The sequence below is a fragment of the Lipotes vexillifer genome, unplaced genomic scaffold (assembly GCF_000442215.2).
Source record: "Lipotes vexillifer unplaced genomic scaffold, Lipotes_vexillifer_v1.1 scaffold1190, whole genome shotgun sequence".
Taxonomy (NCBI): Eukaryota; Metazoa; Chordata; class Mammalia; order Artiodactyla; family Lipotidae; genus Lipotes; species Lipotes vexillifer.
Window position 1 is genome coordinate 239,135 of NW_006787133.1, and position 12,127 is coordinate 251,261.

A 12,127-nucleotide genomic window follows, 5' to 3' on the forward strand; every position below is an offset into this window, starting at 1 on the left:
ATACTAGGGCTGCTGAAAGTTGTTAAAACACATACTCATACGATCCACATGCAGTTCATCAATTCCCTATATCCCATTCATGGGTGGTAAAAAATATCTACTGTGGAAGATGTTAATAAAGCAGTTTATGAAGCAATAAGGTCTTATGAAAATGATTGGCCAAATAGTCATTTCTCAGAATAATGTATCAGTCTTGTTCTTTGGGATTTTGGGCATAAAAAAAACCCCAACAAATCACAAATAAGCCTAATTAATAAACTAACTAACTAGATATGGAGAGAGAGAAAGAGGGAGAGAGAGAGACATGCCCCCTCCTCATTCCAAGATAAGTGAGAAAAACGAAAACTCCATATCTAATGTAGATGGTTTGAAAAGGTATAATTCTGGAAATAAAACTTTAGACTTAATGCATACCTCAGCTTGCAGCTTAATGCATACCTCAGCATGCCTCAGCTGAGGCATACCTCAGCTATTGTGGGTTTGGTTCCAGATCCCTACAGTAAAGTGAATATCACAATAAAAAGAGACGAAAAAGTTTTTCTAGTTTCCCAGTGCGTAGAAGAGTTATGTTTATATTATACCGTAGTCTATGAAGTATGCAATAGCATTATGTCTAAAAAAATGTACATACCTTAATTAAAAATTAGTTTATTGCTAAAAAATGCTAACCATCATCTGCACTTTCCGTGAGTTGTAATCTTTTTGCTGGTGGAGGGTCATGCCTCAGTGTTTATGGCTGCTGACTCAAGAGTGTGGCAGTTGCTGAAAGTTGGGATGGCTGTGGAAATTTCTTAATATAAGACAGCAATTAAGTTTGCCACATTGACTCTTCCTTTCACAAATGATTTCTCTGTAGCATGCAGTGCTGTTTGATAGCATTCTACTCACAGTAGAACTTCTTTCAAAATTGGAATCAGTCCCGTGAAACCCTGCTATTGCTTTATCAACTAAGTTTATGTAATATTCTAAATTCTTTTTGTCATTTCAATAATCTTCACAGCATCTTTACCAGGAATAGATTGTGTCTCGAGAAATCAGTTTGCTTGCTCATCCATAGGAAGCAACTCCTTATCCATAAAGTTGTACCATGAGCTTGCAGCAATTCAGTGTCATCTTTAGGCTCCACTTCTAACTGTAGTTCTCTTGCTGTTTCCACCACATCTGCATTTATTTCCTCCACGGAAGTCTTGAACCCCTGAAAGTCATCCATGAGGGTTGGAATGAACTTCCAAAATCCTGCTAATATTGACATTTTGATCTCTTCCCATGAATCACAGATGTTCTTAATGACATCTAGAATGCTGAATCCTTTCCAGAAGGTTTTCAATCTACTTTGTCTGGATCCCTCAGAGGAATCACTGTCTATGGCATCTATGGCCTTAAGAAATGTACTTCTTAAATACTAAGACTTGAAAGTCAAAATTACTCCTTGATACATGGGCTACAGAGTGGATGTTGTGTTATGTGTTAGCAGGCATGAAAACAACCTGAATCTAATTGTGTGTCTCCATCAGAGCTCTTGGGTGACCAGGTGCACTGTCAATGAGCAGTAATATTTTGAAATAATTTTTTATTTTTCTGAGCAGTAGTTCTCAAGAGTGGGCTTAAAGTATTCAGTAAACCATGTTGTAAATAGATGCACTACCATCCAGGTTTTTTTGTTGCATTTATAGAACACAATCAGGGTAGACTTAGTATAATTCTTAACAGTTCTAAGATTTTCAAAATGGTAAATGAGCACTGACTTCAACTTCACCAGCTGCATTAGGCCCTAACAAGAGTCAGCCTGTCCATTGGAGCTCTGAAGCCAGGAATTGGCTCCTCCTCTCTAGCTGTCAAGTCCTAGATGGCATCTTCTTCCAATCTAAAGCTGTTTCATCTATATTGAAAATCTGCTGTTTACTGTAGGGACCTTCTTTAATTATTCTAGCTAGTACTTCTGGATAACTTGCCTTAGCTTTTACATTAGCACTTTCTGCTTCACCTTGCACTTTTATGTCATAGAGAGGGTTCTTTCTTTAAGCCTCATGAATCCACCTCTGCTAGCTTCAAACTTTTATTCTGCAGATCCATCACCTCTCTCAGCCTTCATAGAATTGAAGAGAATTATGGCCTTAGCTCTAGATTAGCTTTTGGCTAAATGGAATATTGTGGCTGGTTTGATCTTCTATCCAGACCACTAAAACTTTCTGTATATCAGTAGTAGACTATTTCACTTTCTTATCATTCATGTGTTCATTGGATTAGCACTTCTAATTTCCTTAAAGAACTTTTCCTTTGCATTCACAACTAGGCTAAGTATTTGTCACAAGAGGTCTAGCTTTCAGCCTATCTTGGATTTCGGCACACCTTCCTCACTGAACTTAATCATTTCTAGCTTTTGATTTAAAATGAGAGATGTGGGACTCTTCCATTCACTTGAACGCTTAGAGTCCATTGTAGAGGGTTTTTTTAAAAATGAATGAATGAATGAATTAATTAATTTTGGGGTCTTCATTGCTGAGTGCAGGCTTTCTCTAGTTGCAGCAAGCGGGGGGCTACTCTTCGTTGTGGTGCACAGGCTTCTCACTACGGTGGCTTCTCTTGTTGTGGAGCATGGGCTCTAGGCACACAGGTTTCAGTAGTTGTGGCATGCAGCCTCAGTAGTTGTGGCTCACAGGTGCAGGCTCAGTAGTTGTGGCACATGGGCTTAGTTGCTCCACGGCATGTGGGATCTTCCTGGACCAGGGATCTGACCCATGTCCCCTGCATTTGCAGGCAGATTCTTAACCACTGTGCCAGAGAAGTCCCCACTGTAGAGTTATTAATTGACCTAATTTCAGTGTCATTGTGTCTCAGAGAATAGGGAGGCTTGAGAAGAGAGAGAGAGATGGGGAAACAGCAAGTCAGTGGAGCAGTCAGAACACACACATGTATCGATTAAGTTCACCATCTTATAGAGGTGTGGTTTGTGGCACTCGAAAACAGTTACTATAGTACTCTCAAAGATCATTGATCACAGTTCATCATAACAAATATAATAATAATGAAAAAATTTTCAGTATTACAACAATTACCAAAATGTGAGAGACATGAAGGGAGCAAATGTTGCAAAAATGGCACTGGAAACTTGCTTGATGTAATTCAACTACTATGTTTTTCAGGATAGGAGCTCTGACCATGCCAGCTTGCAGAGCTCTCATTTGCCTCAGAAATTCTTTTACATGTTATGCTTTCATTATTATCCAAGCTATTGATGCTTATTTAAATGTAATCATTTTCATCTTCATGGTAGTTATTTCCTATAAGTTTTTGTTTTCCAACAAAATTGAGAAGTTTTTTGAAATGTGTCTTATTCCTGTTGAATATTTTGAACCTTCTCCAGAATTCAGGAAAATACTTTGTGCATCTAAACTCTTTATAATTGTTGTTCAGTGGGTTATCCAAGTGGTGTGTGAGGGCATTGCTAAAATAATAGGACCTTGGTGATGGCAATATAGTTATTTATTTTAGCTGTCTTAATAGCAAATCAACTTATACTTTGCTGAATCTGACAAATTTTGTTACAATGGGTAACTCTCAATACAGACTGGGATTAGGGATTTAGAAGAGATTGATATTATTCATCCCTACAATTTGGGGGTGGTTAAGTTCTCTTTTGCTTCCATCTTGTATCATTTTCAGCTATACTTGATTTATTACTATATATCAGTTAACAATTTTTATGTCCTCAGTATCTGTGTTTCTTCAAAATTTCAATAAAACTAGAGTATATATTCTCATCAACATATCAAACATGTTTTTTCCCTCATCTTGGGGTGAATACATTTTATTATTGATGATATCATATTCAGTTCACAGTTACATTTATCTTTATTTTTTTCTTTTATACAAAGAACAGATTGCAAAAGAATTTATGATTTCATCATTCATGCTCAAGGCTTTTCTTCACAATTGATGGCTCACACACATCAAGGAATATTGAAATTCATTTTCATGATGACCCTCGTCTTTTGCAATAAGCCATATCACCTTTAGCTTACATTGCAAAGATAAAAGTGATTGGCAGAAAAGACAACCATTTACCATTTATGTGAAGGACAAAGTCATAATTTTCAAAAATGTTAGCTACCACTAGAGAATAGTATATGCTTATAGAAGTAAAGCATTGAAAAATTGAAGGGTAATATAGTTCAACTCACTACTTTCATAGGCCTCAAAACCAGAAATAAAGAAAATATTTTTGTAGAAGAAATTTGCATATTCCATATAAAATATGCCCATTGTTGGTAAAAAGACAGACTGAGTGGATTAAATCTGTACTGCTTGTTGAACTCAAAATATTGAGTAGAGTCAGAAACACCTGTCTTCATATTTTATTATTAGTTGTTGGATCTTGACAGTTCCTTGTACATTTTATCAATGTCCCCATCTATAAAATAAGGGTGATAATAGTAACAATTTTATAAAGGTGATGTATATGTTCAGTTAGTTTATTCCTAAAGATTATTTACACATTGATTAGCACATATATACTCAATAAATGTCAACCTTAATAATAATAAATTGTACTTTCTTAGAAGAAAAAAAGGCTTACAGTAAATCCATGTCTATCCTACATTGTTATTGAAAAGGCACGCTAATGAACTTCTAAAACCCTAATTATGATCACAGACATTTAAAATCATCCAACTAAGCCATTCAACTTTGATGCTTTATTAACCTCTCCCAGGAATATTGTATTCTTAAAATTCTTATTTAAAGGTGAAACATCATGGACATTCCTACTCAGTCAGAAACTAAGCTTGATGTAATAGTAAAAAAAGATGTTCAATGTAAAGAAAGAAAGAAAAATACAAGCAAAGACTAATTGTCTAAACCCTAGTTCTATGCCTTGCTCAGTTAAAACTGGAAACACCATTAAAGTCATCCTCAAATAAGTAGCCTTGATATTTTGCCTCATTTATTGAAGACTCATCATAACTTTAGACTGCAGAAAAATACAATAATTTTTCAAAACAGTCACATGCTGTAAGATGTGAACTTGTAATCTTACCAATGTAAGATACAGTGGTATTTTCTTTGCCTAAAATGTACTCCTGCCAATTGAAGCTTAAAGAAAAATAGTGGTCTTAATTCTGATTATATAAACTCAGAGGGATTTATTATTTTAATAGGATATCAAAAATGAATATAATTATGTGGTTCAGAATTTGCATTGCTTCAATTTACTGCTGTAGAAAAAGCTTGCATTTAAGCATAGTAATAAATTCATTAATTTCAAATATCATTTTTCTTCCTTTAGAGCACAAGTACACCAATATACCCTCAAAAGAGAAATAATATGTGATGTCACCTATTCCAAAGAAGTATTTTTAAATTCAACAAATATTAATAATCTTATATTGTATGAAGTGATAAACCTTTGCCAGTATTTATTGTTTGAGTTGGCAACTAAGTAATCCTTTGTTTCTCACAAAATTGTCAAATTTATTTAATCACAGGCCCTCTGCTTATCCTCTACCTCTACCTACTCTCCCATTTTTCTTATATAGCATTGCTTGGAACAGATTCTGAAGATAGTAATATTAATTATTAATCTAATTATGACAGAGGTTATAGCTATATTCTTATTGAATTTCAGATAGTTTCTCCGTGTTTATAACAGAAAAATTAAATCAATGCTATGTATTTCATATCCATAAATGGCAGATATTTACTTTTTTGAAATCATATAGAAAAAAGTAAACTTCATATTAATTGCAGGAGTTTATTTTTAATAGTCTGGCATAAGGTAAATCATAATTCACATGACTTCATTTTATAAAAAGATTAAATTGTCAATAAATTTCAAAATATGTTAATTAAACTGCATAAAATCTGCTCCTGTATGACTGTATTTTCTGAATGGTCCTTTATTTAACATGTGAAAATCATGTGAGTGGCTTATTAAAAATATCCTTTCCTTATACCCCCACATTAAATCTACTAACTCAAAATAACTAAGGGTTGGAGCTTAGAAATTTGTGATTTAAACTATCTTCCCAGGCAATTCTTATGAACATAATAGATTGAGCAAGATTAAGCATCAGTGCTCCTATAAAGATAAAATAACATGATAATTTAGTTAAAAACATATGTAATTAAATTTATATTTATATATGTGTAATATCTAATACTCTGAAATACAATAATTTATACTAGTTGGCGATATTTTGAGATGCAGTACTATATCTTTGCGTTCAAATAATTTTCACATCAATATTAATGAAATAATAAACAAAAATATTTTAAATGTCTAGGATATTTTTAATAATTGAATTTACTTGACTAAATATCCCAAACCCACTGTTGCAGGAGAGAAAGCATTTTCAAATATTTGAAACTCATATCTTGAATTTGTGTTTCTTCTCTGTTTTTTGCATGTTTGTTTTGTGGGGGGATGGTCTATTTAGAATTTAGTGAGCTGAAAACAGTCTGTCAGTTTCATTCTAACAGCCAGGAGTAAAAGATAAGTAAACAAAAACAAAATATACAATATTATTCTAGACTTTCAGTTTGGTATGGTAGTGCAAGAAACAAGATATAATTGATGTAATGGGATCAGTTCATCTATTTAAATCTAAAATGGCAGAATAATTTAAATTCATTTTTACCATATGAATATATGTTTTAAAATTTAACCTCAAACATTTTAGGAAATTAATGGACATATAAATACAATTGTAGATATAGTTAATGTATGAGAAAAATGATAATGTATGACAGTTACTAGGGAATGATAGTTTGGTGATGTCTAGGTAAAGAGTATGAATCTTATTAAAAATGGAAAAGTGAACATTTAACAAGAGCCAAAAGCCACCTTTAGTAATCGACAGCCTGTCAGGCATATAAAATGAGATGCTAGAGCTTAATTGGCAAAGGAAAACTGCAGTGCAGTGACTTCAGAAGAAGTCTACTTTTCAGAACTGTAGTGAGGCACAAGAGAAAAATAATATGGGGAATCACCTGTGTGAATACATAAATTGGAAACTCAATTAGTTTCTTTATTTGAAATGGCAAAATATCCTGAAGAAAATCTCCCTAAGGGCAAAATCTAAGTATTAACATATATGTAGTAATATATGTTCTCAGATAACATATAAATGAATTTTCGTGAGTAAATGTAAGTACAGCATAAAAGAACATAAAACAGTTGTTTAAGATCAAGAGTTATTGATATTATTTGTTTTTGTTTTATTATTTTGCAAAAGACCATCTAAAGTATCTGTGTAATCATTGTTTTACTTACCTAAAATTTAACTTTGCAGAATGAAACCACATATCATAAGTTACTATGGTAGGCTGAATAATGACCCTTCCTGATGTTCATGTTCTAATCTTCAGAACCCATGAATGGTACCTTGGCAAAAGGTATTTTGCAGATATGACTAAGTTAAGGATCTTGGGATGGGAAGATATTACTCTGAATTTTGAGGGTTGATCTGATGTAATCCCAGGGTTCCCATAAGAAGGAGGCAGGAGATAGGAGAGAAGGCAAAATGATGAGGGAAGCACAAAATGGAATGATATACTTTGAAGTTAGAGGAAAGGACAGGTATCCATTAATAGCTGAAACAGGCAAGGAAAAGGATTCTTCCCTTGGAGTCTCTAGAAGAAACAGCACTGCTAACATCTTGAAACTGTTTTTGTTTTTAAGTTCAAAGGTTAGAATTTATTGCACTATAAGACATTAACCAGTTTTGCTTCCAACCCAGAAGTCTAACATTTAATTATTTATATAATTATACAAATTTTATAATTTATATTAGAAAGTACACATAGTTAAATCACACACACAATTTTCAAATTGAATTGATTATATTATTTTATTAGTTCACTCTTGTAGTGAGTTGAATAAAATCTTTAACACGTTCATTTTACATTTGCATTATATCACCATTTTACTTCTTAAAATTTTTTAATGACAATGATACTCCCTTGTTTTATTTTTCAACATTTTTATTGGAGTATAATTGCTTTACAATGGTGTGTTAGTTTCTGCTTTATTAACAAAGTGAATCAGCTATACACATACATATATCCCAATATCTCTTCCGTCTTGAGTCTCCCTCCCATCCTCTCTATCCCACACCTCCAGGTGGTCACAAAGCACCTGTGCTATGCAGCTGATTCCCACTTGCTACCTATTTTACATTTGGTAGTGTATATATGTCCATGGAACTCTCTCACTTTGTCCCAGCTTCAAACTTATGATCTTCAGAACTTTTAGAGAATAAATCTGTGTTGTTTTAAACTACTAAGTTTGTAGTGATTTTTTTAAAGAAAAAAACTTTTAAAATTTTATTATAAAATATCTTTATTTTTGATAACGTTTACAATTTTACTGAATATTTAATATAGAAAATATGTGAGAAATTTATGAGTATAAATTTTAAGTTTTAAGGAAAAATAGGCAGGTTGGGATAATGGAAAAGCACTAGCTTTAGGAATTTTCTTTTTCTTTCTTTCCTTCCTTCCTTCCTTTCTTCCTTTAATTTGAATTTATTTTTAGCAGCTATATTGAAGTATAATTTATATACAAAAATCCTGCACATATTTAGTGTTTACAATTTGATGAGTTTGGGCATATTCAAACAACCATAATATCACCATAATCAAGGGAATAGACATGTCTAACACTTTCCAGAGTGTCTCTGTGGGGTGTGTGTGTGTGTGTGTGTGTGTGTGTGTGTATTAAGAACACTTAACATGAGAGCACCTTCTTTGTAAAACAAATGAATGATAAGCTACCCCTTGGAAGAAAAAAATAAAGTAGAAGCAAACAATAGAAAGCCTGGGAGGAAAAGCAGGGGAAAAAGTTTTGTTTTGTTTCATTTGCTTGTTTGTTTGTTTGAAATTAGGACATTTGAAAGTGTCCATGTATATTGGGAAATTTAGAAAGTGACATTCATGTTCTGCAAAAGGTGCCTGTTCAGAAAAATAAAGATATAAGAACACTTTAAGCTTTTACCTTTGGCTGGTCTCTTGGTTTAGTCCAAGCAGGAAATGAAGACTAAAATGTTTTTATAAATGGTCTGACTATACATGGAAGGATGCAATATATATTCCAGCACAGAACCATCCTGGAAAGACTGAGTGTACTGACAGTGGATTATGTTTTGTTTGGTTTTGCTTGGTTTGAGTTTTCTTATCTCTCTCTCTCCCTTCTCAACATTCAAGGAATTCAAGGAAATTTCTGTCAATACACTAGTTAAACATAAAAAAATGGGATAGAGACTTCAGATGACATTCATAGAAAAGAATACAGATTTTACCCCCCAAAATATTAAAACAAACAGTTACAACCTAGAGCAAGCAACAGATTAAGCACTGAGAATGAGGAAGAATCCATAGGTACCAATCACTGTATTCAAAATGTCCACTTTAAAAAAACAACAAAAGATGAAGCATGCAAATAAATAAGAAAGTATACTAATTTTATTAAAAAGAGTAACAAACTGTCCCTAAGGTGGTACAGGCATTAGATTTACTGGACAAAGACTTTAAACCAACAGTTTAAATATACTCAGAAATCTGAAGGACACCTTTGACAAAGATCTAAAGGAAAACAGGTGACCCAACAAATAGAATATTTAAAAAAGAGATAGAAATTAAAAAAAAATGGAACCAGACAATTTTTTAGCTTGTAAGTACAAAATTGAAATTAAAAACTCATGAGAGAATTTCAAGACCAGATTTGAACAGGTAGGAGAATCAGCAAACTTAAAAGAAAGGTCATTTGAAATTATGCAGGCTAAGGAGGAGAAAGAACAAAAACAAAGAACAGAAGAACAGAACCTAAAAGAGATGTGGGACAATAAGGATATCAACATACACACAGTGGGTGACTCAATAGGAGAGGAAAGAGAGAAAAGGACAGAAAAATATATTTGAAGAAATAATGGCCCCAAATCCTCAAATTATATAAAAGATACAAATCTACATATTCAAGAAATTCAAAAAGAGAATTCTGAAAGCAATTATTCATTTGCATTCGATCCTCAATAAAATTAACAGCTGATTTGTCTTCAGAAACCATGGAGGCCATAAGGATTAGGAAAGTATATTTAAAATGTGGAAAAACAAAAATTGTTAATTATGAATTCTACACCCATCAAACTATCCTTCAAAATAGGAGAAATTGTGATATTATAGATAGCAAAATTTGAGAAATTTTGTCATTAGTGAACCTGTCCTATAAGAAATGCTAAAATGAGTCCTCAGATTGAAATGTAAGGATGCTATACAGTGTGTGTGTGTAAAGAAATAAAGAATGGCATAGGTAACTGTACAGGTAAAAATAAAAGTTAGTGGTATGATTTTTTAAAATTTTAGCTCCATTTTTGTTTACTATATATTTAAAATACAAATCCACACAAAATTTGTAAATCTGTGTTATAAATGAGCACACAGGTTATGAAGATGTAAATTGTGGCAGTAACAACATAAAGAGGGCACGGTGGGCCTATATGAGCACAGTTGTATGTTTTTGAAGCTAAATTATATCAATTCAAACTGTATTATTGTAAATTTAGGATGTTAATTGTAAATCTCAGAATAACCACAAAGAAAATATCTGGAAAGAATACAGATACAAAAAAATCAAACACAAAAGAAGACAATAATGGAGAAAATGAGCAAAAGGTACAAGACAGACCAAAAGCAAATAGCTAAACCACAGAAATAAGCACTTCTTTTAATCAATAATTACTTTAAATGTAAAAGGATTAAACTCATTAATTGAAAGACAGAAACTAGCAGAATGAATACAAAATACAATCCAACTTAATGATATCTATAAGAGACTCACTTTATACCAGAAAACAAGTAGGCTGAAATTAAATGATGAAAAAAGATATTCCATGCAAATAGAGCAGTGGTGGCTATAATAATATCCAAAAACTAACTTGAAATAAAAAAGTTTTACAAGAGACAAAGGAGGTCATTATATATTGATAAGTGGGTTAATAAATTAAGAAGAATATAAACATATGACAACAAACAACTATATGCCCTCAAATGAAGACAAAACTTAAAGGAAAAATAGTTCCACAATAATTGTTGATGACTTCAATATCCTACTTTTAATAAAGATAGAACAATTAGAAGATTAATAAGTATATGGAAGATGTGAACTACACTATAAATCAACTAGACCTGGCAGACGTATATAGTTTATTTTAACCAACAGCACTAGAATATATATTCTTCTCAAATGAACATGGAACAGTATCAAAGAAATAGCATATATTAGGCCACAAAACAAGTCACAATAAATATAAAAAGATCACAATTATACAGTGTATCTTCTCCAACCAATATGCAATGAATCTAGAAATCAATAATAGAAAGAAAAATAGAAAAACCACAAATATGTGAAAATTAAACAGCAAACTCTTAAATAACAGAAGGTCAAAGAAGAAATCACAGGTAAACAATAAAACACTTTGAGATACATAAAAATTAAAACACAACATACCAAATTTTATGGGATACAGTAAAAGAATGCTCAGAAATTTTAGAGCTGGAAGCACCTACATTTAAAATGATGAAAGAGTTCAGATCAACAGCTAACTTTACATATTATGGAACTAGAAAAAGAAGAACAAACAAAGTCAGCACTAGTAGAGGGAAAGAAACAGTAAAGGTTAGAACAGTGATAAACTAAAGAATAGAAAAGCAATAGAAAAAAATCAATGGAGTCAAAAGTTGGTTTTTTGAAAAGACTAACAAAATTGAAAACCTCTTAGCATGACTAAGGGGAAAAAAACCTCATATAACTAAAATCTGAAATGAAAGTGGGGACATAAATATGAACATCAGAAATAAAAAGGATTATAAGAGAGTACTTTGGGTATGTATATGCCAAGTTAGATAACCTAGATGAAATGGACATATTTCTAGAAATATACAAATTACTAAAACGGACTCAAGAAGATACAGAAAATATAAACACACATATAACAAGTAAAGAGAGTTAATTCATAACTTTCCAGCAATAAAACATCCAGGAGGAGATGGCTACACTAGTGAATTCTATGAAACATTTAAAAAAGAGTTGACACCAATTCTTCTCAAACTCTACGCAAAAATAAAGAGGAGGAAA

General features: G+C 32.3%; 1 pseudogene; it reads right to left on the reverse strand.

Moving 5' to 3' along the window:
- Positions 1 to 664: 664 nt before the first annotated feature.
- On the reverse strand, positions 665 to 2,437 carry LOC103081869 (tigger transposable element-derived protein 1 pseudogene; annotated as a pseudogene).
- Positions 2,438 to 12,127: the final 9,690 nt, after the last annotated feature.